The 18,527-nt window shown below is 40.7% G+C and overlaps 1 long non-coding RNA gene across 3 annotated transcripts in view; it reads left to right on the forward strand.

The window, feature by feature from the left end:
- LOC133262968 (uncharacterized) overlaps positions 1 to 18,527 on the forward strand; it is a 613,641-nt gene that overhangs the window by 352,678 nt on the left and 242,436 nt on the right. For 2 of the 3 annotated variants that reach the window (XR_009741417.1, XR_009741419.1), the window contains exon 4: positions 785 to 892. This is a non-coding gene — a long non-coding RNA (uncharacterized LOC133262968). Of the gene's footprint in view, positions 1 to 784; positions 893 to 2,556; positions 2,926 to 18,527 lie in introns of those variants that run through there. The other variant, XR_009741418.1, reaches the window with a different exon arrangement.

Below are 18,527 nucleotides of genomic sequence, written 5' to 3' on the forward strand. Positions count from 1 at the left end.
TTTACTGGATGGTCAGCATGCTGCTGTGCACTTGCCTGCTGTCACGCACCTGCCTGCTGCAATGCTGCCACTGCTTGACCTTCTTCTGCTTGCATAGCTTTCTTGAGGACCTGTTCTATAATTTTTCCCAGTAACTCTAGTGCAATTAATTGGACTATAGTTTTCTGAATCTTTTTTACCTCTTTTTTGTAGACGGATGTAGTATCTGTAACTTTTTTAGTCAGTTGGGACTTTTTTCATTTATGACCTTTCAAAGGTGATAGCAGTTTAAATTTGAGGGACTTTTTAATTAACCTTCTGTTTTAAATATAGTTTGTCATAATTTTGAAGACTATGCTACATAACTAGATGGAGCTATTTGTAAAAAAATGAATTGTACTGTAATGAAAATAAATGTGACTCTTCATTATTTGAATGCCTACGTGCACTACTACAAATACACTTCTATTTTCTACTGCTAGATATTCTGATTTTACTTTCTCCCTTTAGCATTTATAAATGCGTACCTTATATGAGTAAATGTTCTATTTAACAGTTACAAATTAATAGAATTTTTATAAGAATTTGAATAGCAAAATAAAATATTATTTAGAGCATTTATTTATAGACATGTTGTATAACACATTCAAGGAGAAATTCAAAGAATGTAATAGTTTATGATTTCATCCTTTATGTGAGTATTCTGATGAACCCTTAATGTGACAGGCAAAGATAATGTAATGAATGTCCTACTGCAATTGGAAGACTGTGGAAAAAAAGTAACTGACACAATATTTTATTTCAGGTGGGAGTGAAAAGCAACTGCTTTCCTTGCCCTTTACAACCTAGTTAAGAATTTGACTGACAGAATGTTGGCACCAGCTGTGGAAGAGCTGATCAGCCTCAACTCCAAGTAAGTGAAGTCTTACTCATTCAGAGGTTCTTTTCAGACTAAATTTACAAAGCCTGATGATTTCTAACAACAAAAAATAATTAAAAATGTGGTTTCTGAGACAGTTTAGAGCACTTTGGTTTCCCATGTTGTGCAATTCAATTTCTCATTTAAACACATCTTTAAATCAGTACGTAACTTCAGTTCTTTATACTGTTATTTTGCAGACTTTATGACATTCATTCTGATTCCTCTTCCTTTCTAGACAATTGGAAGCATTCACTTAAAGTAATGGAAAATTTTTATAAAACACAAATATAAAATATGAACATACCTGCATGTACTCAGTGATCAAGAAAACATAGTTAAATAGTAATACATTTACTCTAAAAGACAAATTGGTGGGGAAAAAAAAAAGTAAGGAACAATATTTGGGTGCTCATTAAAGGCATCTTCCTTCCTATTGCATTTCTCATGGAAGAAAAATGTAAGGTCTTGCATGGGGGTAAACACAGTCTAAGACTGCATCACAGGCTGGAATCTACCCAGCTGGGAAACAGCTCTGTGGAAAGGGACTTAGGGTCCCAGCTCAATGTAAGTAAGTGTACAGTGTGCTGCTGTGACAAAGAAAGGCAACAGGACGCTGAGTTGCATCAACAAGGGTTTCACCAGTGGAGATAAAGATGTCATTATTCCACTCCACTCAGCACTTGTCAGGCGACACCCAGAATTCTGTTTAGTTTTGGTCCCTACTCTGCAAAAAAATATGTGAACAGCTGGAGAGAGTCCAGAGAGGGTCCACAAAGGTAATCAAAGGACTGGAAACCCTGCTATGTGAGGAAAGGATGAGACACCTGTGTTTGTTCAGCCTTGAGAAAAGAAGGCTCAGGAGAGACCTTATCACCATGTTAGAGTATTTAAAGGGTGGCAACAAAGAAGATGGAGTCTCCCATTTTTAGAAGGAGTTCCATGGAGAAGATGAGAAGTACTGGGTACAAATTATTCCTGGGGAGTTTCTGATTGAGCACAAGAGGAAAATTTTTCAGAATGAGAGCAATCAGCCGTTGGAGTAATCTCCACAGGGGAGTGGTGGGCTTTCCAACATAGGGTACTTTTAAGATTTAGCTGGACAGGATGCTAGGACATCTAGTCTAGGTCATTCTGTGATTCTATGATTTTATGGTTTGCCAAGAAAGGTTGGACAAGATGATCCTTGATATTCCTTCCAAGCTAGTATGTTATTATTATTCTGTTACTAAAACATCAGAAACAATTGTGGATGAAGGACAGAGTCAGAAGCCTTGGTTATTCAAAGATGGTCTCTGAGGGAGTCCCACAAGTTATCCTTTGTGTGCTAGGAGCTAATGTGACAGCAGCACTAAAGCCACAAAGCACAAAAATTACACACACACATAAAAAAAAATAAATACACAGATAACTTCTTAGAGGAAATATGTAGAAAGCACCAGCTGCATTAAAGCACACTCCTCATCCTGGGTGTCTTAGATTTTTATTATTCATACACTCCAGTATCTCAGTTCAACTTTGGATATTTTATTTCCCTGGTATTTCATTTTAAATGTCAAAAAATGTTTCTTTTCTGTAGCTAGTAGGACATCTTGGAGAAGACAAAGGCAGGATGGTTTTCAGTTTGTCAGATTTGCTTTTTCCTCACATTGTAGCAGAGTCTATTTTCTTCTATGAACAACCACTAAGAAACCTGGAGGATACTAGCCTGGCAAAGGGAGAAAAGGGAGAAAGGGAGAAAGAGAAGAAGAAAAAAAGTAAGGTGCTGAGAGTGGATTATCAAGAGAAGATGTTCCTGTATCAGAGAGACAGGCAAGATATGATATCGTAAAAAAAAAAAAAAAATAGATTGAATCTCTGAAAACGTGCTAACATCACCTCAAAATAAACTATTAGCTCACATTATCACAGTACTTGACAGTTTGAAAAATCACTAAAAATGTTTCTTTTAAGAGCTACTTGCATAGAGACAGTCTGATGGAGGAGCCAGATTTCTCTCAGTGGCGGTGTTAGTCTTGGATCACCAATTGCTTTACTGATAATTAGAAATGCTGATAAAGTTGAGTCACAAACTCATACGAAGATCAAAGAAGCTGTATCTAAGCTAGTGGCATACAAGCAGTTTCAAGCTTCTTCTCAACAGTGCTGAGCACTGTTTGGTACAATGTGCTAAGCTAATGAAATAACCCAGTAATGTCTGAAGAAGGAAGAATCTTTTGCCAGCAAGTTAAATGAGAGAGTCAGCATCAGTGGACATATTCAAAATGTTTAGTCGATTTACACTTTTTTAGCAGTTTTCAAACTGAGAAACGATTTTTCATCCAAGAGGTGTATTTATGTGGCATATCAGACAACCAGTATTCCTGAAGTAGGAAAAGATTATATGAAGTTATCAAAGTTAATAAACATAGGGATGAAAAAAGCCAGCATTATGATGTGGCATGTGAATGGTGTGCACATACTTTTGAGGTTGTAGTCACTTATAGTAGTTTTATTTTACTTATTTCTTAATTCAAAGTGAAATTATATATTTAGAAATATCACAATATTTCTGTATTTAGTAATATCACAATGTAAGATGGGTAAGTAGCATGTTATCTTTTTAACAGCTGCTATTAAGTGTAGCACAGATGTTGCTCTAGATCATAGATGCAATATTTAGTAAGTATTGGAAAATCCACTTCCATGCAAATAATGCCTAACAAAAATTACAACCTTAGACTGTAGACAGGAAAAGGTGCATATTCCTGATCACCCTGACTTCAGAAAGACCTTTGATGCAGCTTTCATCGTTTCTTTGTTGTTAGGTTGGTGATACATGAACCAGGTAAGCAGTCAACATTGCAGGTTGAAAATGGCATGGATTGCTGGTCTTACTGTGTTGTGGTCCATAATACAAAGCCCATCTAGTGACCAGAAAGCAGTAATTCCTTTCAGTTATCAATACAAGAAGGAGGATTAGCCAGGTTAATAAATGGTCAAAAGGGTGGTGTCATAGTCAGGGGTTTGGGTGTCTTGAACACGGGACCCAAGTCTGTAGGCCAGGTCTAGTGGGGGCTGGTGGAGCTGGTCTGATAGAGAAGGGAAAGAGCAGTTTTGGTAGGTGGCTTGCCAGACTGGTCAAGGAGGCTTTAAACTAGATGTGTTGGGGGAGGGGGGGCATCATTCCATTCTAACACACCCCGTCAGTTGACAGCACCTATAATAAATGTTTGGAGCAATGCAGAGATATCCCAGCCGCTCCAGCCAATGAGCCAGCTTCACCTGGAGCTCAGCTCAGATGCCTCTCTACAAATGCCCGTAGCATGGGGAACAAACGAGGAATCAGAGATGTGTGCACGTCTACGGGGTATGATATAATAGGCATCACACAAACATGGTGGGATGGCTCCTATGACTGGAGTGTTGGAATGGAAGGTTACAGGCTTTAGGAAAGACAGGCCTGGCAGGCGGGGAGGGGGGGTTGCCCTTTATGTTAGGGATAGGCTGGAGAGTATGGAACTCTGCCTGGGGACAGGTGAGCAGTCCACAGAGAGTTTGTGGGTCAGGGTTAACGGGAATATAGCTATGGGAGACATTACTGTGGGGATCATGGCAGTCAGGTGAAGTTACTGATGACTGGAAAATGGGAAATATAACCCCCATTTTCAAGAAGGGGAAAATGGATGACCCAGGGAGTTACAGACCAGTCAGTCTCACCTCTGTGCCTGGAAAAATCTTGGAGCAGATTCTCCTGGAAGGCATTCTAAGGCACATGAAAATCAACAAAGTGCTTGGTGACAGCCAGCATGGCTTCACTAAGGGGAAATCCTGCCTGACCAATTTGGTGACCTTCTATGATGGGGCTACAGAACTGATGGACAGGGGTAGAGCAGTTGATCTCATCTACCTGGACTTGTGCAAAGCGTTCCACACTGTCCCACACGACATCCTTGTCTCTAAATAGGAGAGACATCAATTTGATGGATGGACCACTTGGTGGATAAAGAACTGGATGGATGGCCGCATGCAAAGGATTGGGCTCAATGGCTCAGTGTCTGGCTGGAGACCAGTAACAACTGGTGTCCCTCAGGGATCGGTGTTGGGACTGGTCTTGTTTAACATCTTCGTTGCTGACATGGACAGTGGGATTGAGTGCGCCTTCAGGAAGTATGCCAATGACACCAAGCTGTGTGGTTCGGTTGATACACTGGAGGGAAGGAATGCCATCCAGAGGGACCTCAACACGCTTGTGAGGTGGGCTGATGCCAACCTCATGAAGTTTAACCATGCCAAGTGCAAGGTCCTACACCTGGGTCGGAGCAATCCCATGCACAGCTACAGGTTGGGCAGAGAAGAGATTCAGAGCAACCCTGCAAGAAGGACTTGGGGGTGTTGGTTGATGAGAAAATGAACATGGGTCGGCAGTGTGCGCTTGCAGCCCAGAAAGCCAACTGTATCCTTGGCTACATCAAAAGGAGTGTGACCAGCAGGTCAAAGGAGGTGATCCTGCCCCTTTATTCGCTCTTGTGAGACCTCACCTGGAGTACTGTATGCAGTTCTGGTGTCCTAAACATAAAAAGGACATGGAACTGTTGGAACAAGTCCAGAGAAGGGCCACGAGGATGATAAGAGGACTGAAGCACCTCCCGTATGAAGACAGGCTGAGGAAGTTGGGGCTGTTCAGCCTGGAGAAGAGAAGGCTGCATGGAAACCTCATAGCAGCCTTCCAGTATCTGAAGGGGGCCTATAGGGATGCTGAGAAGGGACAAGTGAGTCCTTGTGAACTTGTCAGTTTTGCTTTTTCCTCACATTATAGCAGAGTCTATAATGTGAGTGTAGTGAAAGGACAAGGGGTAACGGGTTGAAATTTAAACAGAGGAAGTTTAGACTGGATATAAGAAGGAAATTCTTTCCTGTTAGGGTGGTGAGGCACTGGAATGGGTTGCCCAGGGAGGTTGTGAATGCTCCTTCCCTGGCAGCATTCAAGACCACGCTGGACGAGGCCTTGGGTGATATGATTTAGCGTAAGGTGTCCCTGCCCATGGCAGGGGGGTTGGAACTAGATGATCTTAAGGTCCTTTCCAACCTTAACCATTCTATGATTCTGTGATTCTAAGAACAAATAGTGTTTAGCATTCTTTGTTAATGGCCTGAATGATAGGACATATTTCAGTCTCATCTTGCTTGCTGATGATGCAAAACGTTTGTGGAGCAGTCAATCTGCTAGCTTCAGAACTGCTGCTTAGAGAAATTATCAGACAGGAGCCCCAGGAAGGTGAATGCAAAGTCATATATCTGGGAGGTAACAGCTGTGGAGCAGCTCTGCAGTTATGGCCCAGGGATCTCTGGGAGCTTACCAACTTATCTGGTCCCAAGGCAGCAGTACACCCAGGCACAGTATTCCCACGTCTTTGCAGTAGCAAGGGTACAGCCAGCAGGTGTGGGGAAGTGATCCTGCACTGATGTTCTCAATGAAAATACTCACTGAAGGTACTCAGTACTGTCTCAATACTGGCATGCTGTGCACAGCTTTGGACACTCCAGTATGAGACAGACATTGATGTACTTGAGATAGTCCTGACCAGCATAGCCTGGGGATGGAGGACAAAGCATCCAAGGACATACTGAAGGGACTAGAATTGTTGAGCCTGGGGAAGGGAGTTTTCTGGGGAGGAGAGGAGTTACTGGTACGTACAGATACTTTTTGCATTTTTGCTGTATTTTCGCAGCTTTCCTGAAGTCCTGTGTGATCATAACGTAAAATTGATTATGATTTGTCTCTTAATCTTAGAATCTTTTATAATTGTTCCATTTATGTGTGTAAAGATATCATGCTTCAGAGACACACTGAACTAACAGTTCCCTTAGACACAGGAAAAGAAAAACCATGTATGAACTGATGCCTTGTCTCTGGATTAAGGTTGTAAACAAGGGCAAGAAAGCTTAACCTTTCTGTCTCCCTATTTTTTAATCCTTTGCATAGGCAGGTAGTGAGTATGGACAAAAGTTGTTGTTGCCAGTTTGGAGCTGTTAGTTACATGCTATTCTCTGCAGAATAAGAATTTCTATTTTCTGTTTGGTCACCAATAGAGATTTTTAAATATATATATATGTATATAAATATATACATTTTATATATATGCCTAAATCAAAGAATCATAGAATCATTGAATCATATATAAATTTTATATATGCTATTTTTATAAATACATATAAAATTATATATATATATAAAATTATCTATAGAAAAACCAATAAACTGATTCACATTAAGCACGGTGAAAATCCTGTTTGCAACTCTTAAACTGTAGTCTGTTAATGTGTTAAAATTGAGGCTTGACAGCATTTTATATAACTTCTAAAGTATCTTCTGAATAGTAGCATTTTTATGTAAATAACATATTCTTGAACATGTTTGAAAACAGAACATCTACAAAGATAGAATTTTAAGTACTTCTGCATGTTTATGTGCAGAATTTGTTGATGGTTAATAGTAACTGTACTGCAAGTATGACAAACATACAGACTACTAAATAAATAAAGCAATCTAAGAGCAGACCAAATAGCAATGGTACGTAAATATAATATTTTCTATCACACCAGAATAATCACAGAACATGTAGGAGACAAGTGATTTCTATTTTCATAAGTCCTATGGAGTGGAACTATTGTCCTCTTTACACAAATGTTAAATTGAAGAGCAGATAGAGCAATTAATTTCCTCAATGTTATATAGAGAATATATAAAAAGCTAGGTTGATGCTTTCCCAAATCTGAGATCTTCAAAATGGATCTGTCATTTGTGAAAGGCTGTCAGAAATACAGAAAACAACTAGTCCAAGATCCTTACTTTCAATTTCACATAGAAACTTATATATTTTAAAAGGGAAAAAAAGTAAATAACTTCTTGAACTGAGAATATAGTTTCTTTGTCATATTCTACAGACTGGCATTGTTAGAAAGCTACCCTGTCTTAATTTCATAAGATGCACATCACAAGATAATTACTGATGAATTTGCTATGTATTTTAAGTAATATCCTTGACAGTTTTGTTGGGGTTTTTGTGATGAATTCAGGCAGATCTCTATCTGTTCATGCTAAATTGATCTCAGAAGGGTTTTGTGCAGGCATGTCAGTCCTCTTGCACAAAAATATCCTTCATCTAGAATTAAAAACTCAATTTTGAAATTTAATAGGGTGAATAATATGAACATCACTCCTAATTTGAAATAGTATGCAGTGCACAGACAAGAGGTATAGAATTTGTTATTTAAGAATACTGATATGTATGACAACTTCTGATAGAGGAAATGCACAGCATGCCACATAAAATTAACATTAATTGTATTTTGGTTTTAAGATTGCAAACAAGAATGCATTTTCTCCATTCAATTAAACATATATTTCCCTATATAAGGGTTGCTCCAGTTTTCATTTTATAAACCCCACTTTTTACTAGCCAAGCATATGCATTCCAGTTCATAGTTTTCATGTAAAGTTATTTGCTCTAAGTCAAATATTAATGTTTCAGCTAAAAGTACTCAGTCATTTCCTAGGTAAATATTGCACAAAATATATTGGTTTGTCCATGATTTTTACAAATATACAGCTTTTCCTCAGATAAGCTATTACCTCTGTCACTGGAAAAAAGAGTGATATTTGAAAAGGCTATGGTTCACTGTTCCTTCAACTCCTAGGAAAGGCTGTCACATTTTGTAAAATGAGGGAAGGTGGGAGAGAGGGAAGGAGGGAGAAAGAAAGGAAGGAAGGAGGGTAGAGGGGAGAGGAGAGGAGAAGAGGAGAGGAGAGAGGAGAGGAGAGGAGAGGCGAGGGGAGGGGAGGGGAGGAGAGGAGAGGAGAGGAGAGGAGAGGAGAGGAGAGGAGAGGAGAGGAGAGGAGAGGAGAGGAGAGGAGAGGAGAGGAGAGGAGAGGAGAGGAGAGGAGAGGAGAGGAGAGGAGAGGAGAGGAGAGGAGAGGAGAGGAGAGGAGAGGAGAGGAGAGGAGAGGAGAGGAGAGGGAGGGAAGAAGGTGGGAAGGTGGGAGGAAGGGAAGAAGTGGAAAGGTGGGAAGGAGGGAAGTTAGTTTTGTGATGATAATAAACTGGGAGGTGCTCTTAACTCCCTCGACGGACAAGAAGCCTTCCAGTGGTATCTAGATTGATCACAGCACTGTACAATGCTTAATGGAATGAAATTTAGCAAGTTGAAATGCCTAATTTCTTTATCAGGATGGAGTAATGCCAGGAAGAAGTCTGAACTGGGAGAGGAGAGACAGGAGAGTAGCCCTGCAGAAAGGGATCTGGAAGTGCTGCTTGATAATAGGCTTAATATTAGTTAGCAGTGTGCCCTGGTAACCAAATAGGCAAACCACATCCTGGTTTGCATCAAACACAGAATAAACAGCTGGTCAAAGGAGGTGATTACTGCACCATTTCCGGCCTTGGTGCAGGTTCATGTTGAGTATTGCTGGCACTTCTGGGCCCCAAAATTTAAGAAGGATGTGAAGGTACTTGAATGTGTCCAGAGGAGATCAACAAAGCTGGTGAAAGAGCTGGAAAACATGTACTATGAAGAGGTAAGGACTTCAGGTTTGTCTAGTGTGGAGAAGAGGAGGCTGAGGGATGAGCTGCAACTTCCTGAGGAAGGGAAGTGGAGAGAGAGGTATTGCTGGATACCCTTCTCCTTGGTATCCTATTGCTGTAGGACACATGGAAATGATTCAGAGATAGAATCATAGAATAGTTAGGGTTGGAAAGGACCTTAAGATCATCTAGTTCCAACCCCCCTGCCATGGGCAGGGAAACCCTACGCTAAATCATATCACCCAAGGCCTCGTCCAACGTGGTCTTGAACACTGCCAGGGATGGAGCATTCACAACCTCCCTGGGCAACCCATTCCAGTGCCTCACCACCCTAACAGGAAAGAATTTCCTCCTTATATCCAATCTAAACTTCCCCTGTTTAAGTTTCAACCTGTTGCCCCTTGTCCTTTCACTGCAGTCTCTAATGAAGAGTCCCTCTCCAGCACCCCTATAGGTGCCCTTCAGATACTGGAAGGCTGCTATGAGGTCTCCAAACAGCCTTCTCTTCTCCAGGCTGAACTGGAGCCCCAACTTTTTCAGCCTGTCTTCATACGGGAGGTGCTTCAGTCCCCTGATCATCCTCGTGGCCCTTCTCTGGACTTGTTCCAACAGTTCCATGTCCTTTTTATGTTGAGGATACCAGAACTGCATGCAATACTCCAGGTGAGGTCTCACAAGAGCAGAATAAAGGGGCAGGATCACCTCCTTTGACCTGCTGGTCACGCTCCTTTTGATGCAGCCCAGGATACATTTGGCTTTCTGGGCTGCAAGCGCACACTGCCGACCCATGTTCATTTTCTCATCAACCAACACCCCCAAGTCCTTCTCTGCAGGGTTGCTCTGAATCTCTTCTCTGCCCAACCTGTAGCTGTGCATGGGATTGCTCCGACCCAGGTGTAGGACCTTGCACTTGGCATGGTTAAACTTCATGAGGTTGGCAACAGCCCACCTCACAAGCGTGTTGAGGTCCCTCTGGATGGCATTCCTTCCCTCCAGTGTACCAACCGAACCACACAGCTTGGTGTCATTGGCAAACTTGCCATGATCTACGTTTTCCCTAGTCTGTTTTTTATTTGCTATGTACTTGTAGAATCCATTCCTGTTATCCTTAATACCCCTAGCCAAGTTTAATTCTAACTGGGCCTTAGCTTTCCTAACCTGGTCCCTAGCTTCCCGGACAACATCCCTGTACTCTTCCCAGGCCACCTGTCCTTGCTTCCACTTATTATAAGCCTCTTTTTTCAATTGAATTTTCCTCAGAAGCTCCTTATCCATCCAAGGAGGTCTCCTGGCCCTCCTGCTGCACTTCCTTCTAGTTGGGATGCAACACTCCTGAGCTTGTAGCAGGTGATCCTTGAATATCAACCAAGAGTCTTGGGCCCCTCTGCCCTCTAGGGCTGTATCCCATGGAACCTTCCGAAGCAGGTTCCTGAAGAGGCCAAATTCTGCTCTTTTGAAGTCCAGGGCAGTGAGCTTGCTGCGAGCGTGAGGCTTTTCCTATCTGTCTATGGAGTGCTTCATCAGCAGGTTCTCCTTGATCAGGCGGGCTGTAACAGATCCCCACAGTAATGTCTCCCATAGCTATATTCCCGTTAACCCTGACCCACAAACTCTCTGTAGACTGCTCGCCTGTCCCCAGGCAGAGTTCCATACTCTCCAGCCTATCTCTAACATAAAGGGCAACCCCCCCTCCCTGCCTGCCAGGCCTGTCTTTCCTAAAGCCTGTAACCTTCCATTCGAACACTCCAGTCATAGGAGCCATCCCACCATGTTTGTGTGATGCCTATTATATCATACCCCCGTAGACATGCACACATATCTGATTCCTCTTGTTTGTTCCTCATGCTACGGGCATTTGTAGAGAGGCACCTGAGCCGAGCTCCAAGTGAAGCTGGCTCATTGGCTGGAGCGGCTGGGATATCTCTGCATTGCTCCAAACATTTATTATAGGTGCTGTCAACTGACGGGGTGTGTTAGAATGGAATGATGCCCCCCTCCCCCAACACATCTAGTTTAAAGCCTCCTTGACCAGTCTGGCAAGCCACCTACCAAAACTGCTCTTTCCCTTCTTTATCAGACCAGCTCCACCAGCCCCCACTAGACCTGGCCTACAGACTTGGGTCCCGTGTTCAAGACAACCAAACCCCTGACTATGACACCACCCTTTTAACCAGTTATTAACCTGGCTAATCCTCCTAGCTTTTTTTAGGTCCTCCCCTTATCCTGAAGAATTGATGAAAAGACTGTCTGAGCTCCAGAGCCCCTAACAACCTCCTCCAGGGCTCTGTAGTCCTTCTTTATGTTCCCCAGGCTACTACTATCTATATCCCTAGCACCCACATGTATCACCAGGAGTGGGTAATAGTCCGTGGGACTTACTAGGGCAGGCAACCTCTCTGCCACATCCCTGGCCTACAAACTTGGGTCCCGTGTTCAAGACACCCAAACCCCTGACTATGACACCACCCTTTTAACCAGTTATTAACCTGGCTAATCCTCCTAGCTTTTTTTAGGTCCTCCGCTTATCCTGAAGAATTGATGAAAAGACTGTCTGAGCTTCAGAGCCCCTAACAACCTCCTCCAGGGCTCTGTAGTCCTTCTTTATGTTCCCCAGGCTACTACTATCTATATCCCTAGCACCCACATGTATCACCAGGAGTGGGTAATAGTCCATGGGACTTACTAGAGCAGGCAGCCTCTCTGCCACATCCCTGGTCCGTGCCCCTGGTAGGCAACACACCTCCCTCGAGACAGGGTCTGGATGGCAGACAAGTGCTTCTGTCCCTTTCAGTGTAGAGTCCCCTACTACTACGACCTGCCACTTTTTCCTAGGAGCACCAGTAGAGATCTTCTTTAGCAGTGCATCAGCCGGCTGTTTCTGGCTAGAGTGCATTTCCTCAGCCCCCTGCAGGACAGCAAAGTGGTTCTGCGTGGGGACAGGGGATTTAGGGGGAAGCCCCTTGCTTTTGGTTGTCCTTTTCCTTCTTTTTTTTTTGTTGTTTTTTTTTGTCACTAATTCCCAGCTTCCCAGGTTAACGGCCTCCTTCTTTCCTTCATGAGGTAGAGGTGAAGCTCGAGGCCCCTGCACAGTTTGGGCCTGGAGCAAGCATTCCTGCTTACTCTCAGCCTCCCTGACATCTCACAGTCTATTAGCAGCATCCCGCAGCTCAGCCACCTGCTGCAGGAGCACCTCCCCCAGGGAGCACCGAGTGCAGCCCTGCCCATTGTGCACCATTCCCTCACCAGACCAGTGCAGGCACTCTCTACACCCCGAGCTCTGCCCTGCAGCCTCCCCTCTCATCGGCTCTGTCTGGGTGCCTACGCTGCCCACTGCCAGGGCAGCCAGCGCAGAGCTCCCGGACCGGGCCCTGATCATACGACGAGTGCCCACCATCCCGCTCGTCTGCCTGCGCAAACTGCCTCGACCCGCTCTGGTCGCCACGCTCCTGGTCGCTTGCGCTCCCTGGGGCAGGTTTTTAACCACTCAGGGCTGGTGCCACTGCTTCAGACTCCGCCCTGTGTGAGTCAGCTGCTCGCTCTCATCAGCTGAGCTGCCAGGTCCTGGGCAGGTCCTGTTGAGGACTTGAGGCCCCCTTGGTGGCTCTTGTCGCTAGATGCACCAGGGGAGGTTTAAACTGAACATTAGGAAGCATTTCTTTACCAAGAGGGTGGCCCAACCCGGGAACAGGCTTCTTAGAGAAGTGCTCAATGCGTCAAGCCTGTGTGTGTTTAAGAGGAATTTGAACAATGTCCTTAATGACATGCTTAAGTTTTGGTCAACCCTGAAGTGGTCAGATGGACTCGGTGATCACTGTAGGTCACTTCCAATTGAAAAGTTCTGTTCTATAGAGTAAAAAAAAACCCAAAAACTCAAAACCCCATGTATTATTAGAGAAGAGGTCTCATTAATGAATCCATTAAAATTGCTATGCACATACTTCTAGCATCTACCCCTTTTCTCTTTCACTGCTCTTTTTGGTCTTAAGATTGGTAAATTCAGTCTGGAGTACGAGAGGAAGGTTGGCTGAGCATTCAGCGTTTTGATTTCTTTGATGGAATTGATATGATGTTGAGGTAGAAAGTTTCTTCCTACTCAATCTAGAATCAACTTGGCATCATTTTTGCATTTCTTAAAACTCTCTACACTTTGCTATTTCTTCATTGGCCTACTAGTCAATATTACGCCTGAATTTACTGTACAAAGTGTGTTATCTTTATGTTGAGCATACGTTCTTCGGGCATTTTGCAATTCATTATTAATAAAGGTCTGCATTTCTTTAACTGATCACTGGTGAGTTCATAATTGTAGGTCTCCAGTACCAGACTGGGCCTTTTTTCTTTTCAGGTTATTTACTGCCTGTGTTCCCTTACAGTCCATCTTGTACCCCATTTCCAAGCCTTCTGTTTTCATAACAAAGAAGTCCTTATGACCAAATCATTATTTTATGCAGAATACCTGTTTAAAATTATGGTTATACCCTGCAAAACCAAACCAAACCAAACAAACAACAAGAAAAAAGCCCAACCCAAATCCAAGTCAGGCATAGCCAGGTGGCCATCAGAGAAGAATTATGTCTAAACAAGTAAAAATAGAGCCTCAGGTAGATCAAGACAGTTTTGGACAAAGTAATACTGACAAACTTCAGTTCTGAAAGCTTGCAAAATGAGCATAAAGCCTGTGATCTGCTACTAGCAATAGTAAAACTCTTATTTACTGCACTCCATGATTACTGCTTAATCTATAAGTGCTCATCCTAGTTACTAAAGACTGATACAGCACTAATACTGAAACTGAGAAATGGTCTTCTCTGTGCTTCCATTATTCCCTATCTGGTTGGTAGATAATGTAGAGGACTTGACAAATTTATATCATAATAAGTTAGATATAAATTACATGAGTATTACCATTGATTGCTTACTTGTAAGGCTTAAAAACATCAGAACTGACACAAATAACAAAATAAACTAATTTAAAGCATTTTTAAAATTTTTACTTTGTCAACCTCTCCACATTTACTATGGAAAGAAAAGATGCTTTCCTTGATCTCTGAAGAACTCTGTTTATCTGTGATTAGGTTTTATATTTTGCATATACTCTCCTATAACTTTTCTGTAATGTGTTTTATCCAAATTCAGAAGCCAGTTTATTCTCTCTGAAAGTAACAGAAGTCACAAAAATCATGTTGTTTTCATCTAAATATGTTGGAGCAAAATGCATGCCACTTTTACCAAACTGATTTTTTTGAACAAAAAAATATAAGGACACATTCTTATTTCTGTACTTCATATTTCTAAAGCTCCTTTTCATCTCAAAATCAAAATAAATAAGTGATGAAATCTAAAATTTACACTTTCTTAAAGCTACTGTGTTTCTTCTTTCTTTCTTTTCTGGTATTGATTGTTATTTTAATATGTAAATAAATATATTATCCATACGAGTATACCTGACAATCTAATTTTTTTCTGAAGAAAAGTTTGGTTATCTTTCTTTGCTGAGGAATGTTTGAAGTTATTCATAGGAAAGATCTTCTGAGTTTGTTGTTAACATTATGAATCAAACATTAAAGCAAACATTTACAAGAACAACTCTCCCTATGTTTTATCTCAGATTAGTCTTACAAACTTCAAAATTATTGTAGCTTGATGCTGTATTTCTTTTTCTGAAGCAATTTAAATCTGACTTATTTTTGTCTAATAACTCATTAGCATTCAAATAGTGTCAGTCAGATTGGCAACAGCCTGCATGCACAGAAACACATCATTGCTTACTAAAGCAAAAATCACATTTAAACATTTACTGCTTCAAAACATATTAGCAGTAAATGTAACACCTGATCCCTCTCTAGTCTCAACACATTTAGTGAGGTTGTGAAAAGTTCAGCAACATTCTAAGAGGACAGCTAGTGCATCTGTTTTGTTTTGTCTGCCTTTGGATGTTCTTTCTGAACTATATGAAACTTGATCCAAACCTGATGAGTTTCAGGTTTCCCTGTGAAACAGTCATTTTATAACAGATCAGCTCGGTTTTGACCTATTCCATCATCACTGAAAGGTCCAGTGCAAATTGAACTTTTAGTTTGTTGTGGACCACAATACAGTTCTTAGACAGATATACAATACCAAACATGGGGACTCACCTTATTCAACGAAGAGGAGACTGAAGGGTGATGATTACATAATAGATTCATAGATCCATCTTTGTTCATAGATTTTTGATTCCACTGTGTGTTACCAACTCTGCAGACTGAAACTACTATTTTCTCTATTCACTACAGCTGCCAACTTCTGCTCCTCAGGGCTGCAAGGGACCCATGACCTGAAAGTACCATGCATGGATGTTCAGCTTAGACTCTATGTCCAAGCAGGTGTAATTAAACTGTAAAAAAGAGGTGGTAGTCTATGCCCCTGTACTGTCTGACCAGAAATGTGCACCATTACCTGGAAAGATTGCAGCTCCTCACACAAAATACTTAATAAAATAAAAAAAAAAAAAAATATTTGCTGATTCTTTGAAAACATTGTGTTTCTTTAAATGTAAAGTTGCCATTTTATTAGTTAACAGCTAGAAAAGATTAATTTTTCTCTAACACGTGATTGAACTTTGAAGAGAAGATCTGCTAGCCAGCTGCAACTTTCTTGGAAATGTTTAAGGTAGTATTTGTAGAGGTAGGAGAATCAGTTGGAAAAGAAAACTGGCACTCTTTTTGTGGTAATGGATCATGATGGACAGGTTTCCTGCAGTACTGTGATATTTCTTGAGAATTTGTGTGTGATAGATGGCATGCCACCTGCTGACAAATCAAAGGGGCTATATTAACATTATTGAAAATATGAAACTATAAAACTATGAAATGTGAATTAATTAAGGGAGCCACATCTTTTACCTCTGTAGTTTGTCAAGAAATTTCAATATTTAGAAAAAGATGGACGAACAGAGGACAACTGACTCATTTGAAACTTCTTCCATAGTCCTGAATATGTAGAAAATAAGGGACATGGGAGGTGTATGTGTATTATTAAACTGAACAAAGGCCTTTAAGGCCACATTTACCACAGTTATCACTATTAAATCTAATATGGATATACCTGGCTGTGTTACATTTGTAGAAGAGTAACTTCCTTGTTGCAACTTGCTGTTGCAATATTACTACCTTTTTCAACTGTCATGAAGAAGAATTTCTGTGTGGGGTTTTTTGTTTTTTTTTTCTAGTTGCCAAGTAAACACATCCAGTGTAGAATTACTTCAGGCAACAAATAAAATTAACCTCAACTGAACTTTGGCCATTTGATTTCTGCATATCTGTAGAGGAATTAGGTGCACTTTAAATTTATTTTTTTTGAGAATTTTTAATGATTTCAAAGGGTGCTTATATAGAAAGACACCATCAGAATAATTATAGAAGGCAAATCATGTACATAATGATGATGATGCACGTAACTTTGATTATGTAAACCATAGTTCTAACTAATAAGAATTTCCACCCTTCAGGTATGATTAGTGTTTTGTTTTGTTGAAGGTATGGAAAATGTGCTTTTAAATGAGTAATAAAGTTACGTGAGGAACCTGTAAAAACAGGAGACAAAAACCTGTAAAAACAGGAGACAAAAACCTGTAAAAACTGGAGACAAAAAAAAAAAAAAAGAGATTCTTGCTTGCATAGGCTTTGGAACTTGTATTCCTAAGTCCTGTGCAATACAAAAGTAATTAGGACGACACATCTTTTGCCAGTGATATCCAGTTTACAATTTCAAATTACTGTTTTGTAGAGCAGAATGTTCTAACATAATTGTAAGCTTCCAGAACCACATGGCAAAAAATAACTTTTATTCTCCTTTTTCCTGTGTTCAAAAGCCAAAATTTGCTGTCTACTGAGTAGTGCTGTGCCACATTTTGCCTGTAGTACTCATACTGATGCATCCCTCCTCTGAGAGGATTTTCACTGAAGCCAGTGTGAATCCTTGCAGAACAAAGCGCTTATCAACATGAGAAAGTATGTGCAAATTCTTTTCTTTAATGGTTAGAGGAGCATTATATTCCTTTCAGGCTCCCTGCCTATGGGAGATGGGTCAAGTAGCTGACCCATTAACCAGCAAAGAGAAGTAACTTGTTTTAAGAAATAAGTCTTGCCTATTGAAGGATTTTAGAGTCTTAAATTCTGATTAAAATCAGACTTTTTGTTTCACATTAATCAAAGTGCTATTAATTAAAAAAAACTCTCTCCTTTCTTTAGCTCTACCTTTTTTTGTTTTTTTCTTTTTCTTTTTCTGATAACTGTATATTAAAAATGGAAATTTGTTTCAGAAGACATTGAAGTTAATACAAGTTACATCACTTGTAATGCAAAAATCAGAAGTGCTCTGTTTTGTTTCGTATTATTTACTTATTTGCCTGTTGGTCTGAATAATTAAAATGTGTAAAAAGTATAGCCACATTAGCAATAGTTCACAAACTACTGCCTAATTAATTGATTACTCCTACTTTGAAATATGACTACAATTTGTGCTGACACTTACAAGTAACATGATTTAGGGACAACACTTTCCCAATTAACATTATAATGTATAACTTTATTTAAAAATCATGTTACTATGTAAAACCTATTAAATAGGCGATAGAATTCCTATCGCTAGTGCCCAGATATTTATGTTATAGAAATTCACAGTTATTTAAATATTTATAAAATGAGGGTTGAAAGAAGCACTTTTGAAAAGCAGTTAATAATGAACAGACATCAAGGGAGCCATCATTATAACAGTAGAGTGCTGTGCAACTCAAATAACTCCACTGGTGCAGAAGCAGGCCATCAAATTTAATTAAAAGCAGTCAAAAATAAACTGAAAAATTGAACTGCAAAAGCCTGTCCTTTACCAACAGCTGAAGGCAAAAAGAAAGAAAAGGGAGAACCTTGAAAGTAGTAATGAATTGATAAGCCATACTGCCTGCCACTTCTAATTAGTTTTGTCAATTTTAGTATCAGTTAAACTAGATTAATAGAACATTCACTGATAGTCTATCTTAAATCTTTATGCACAGTCCCTCTATTACGGGTTTCCATGCTAAGTGA

Source organism: Pezoporus flaviventris, unplaced genomic scaffold, assembly GCF_033815535.1.
Source record: "Pezoporus flaviventris isolate CSIRO_AGI_PZ_B2104156 unplaced genomic scaffold, CSIRO_AGI_Pfla_v1 ptg000226l, whole genome shotgun sequence".
Classification (NCBI taxonomy): Eukaryota; Metazoa; Chordata; class Aves; order Psittaciformes; family Psittacidae; genus Pezoporus; species Pezoporus flaviventris.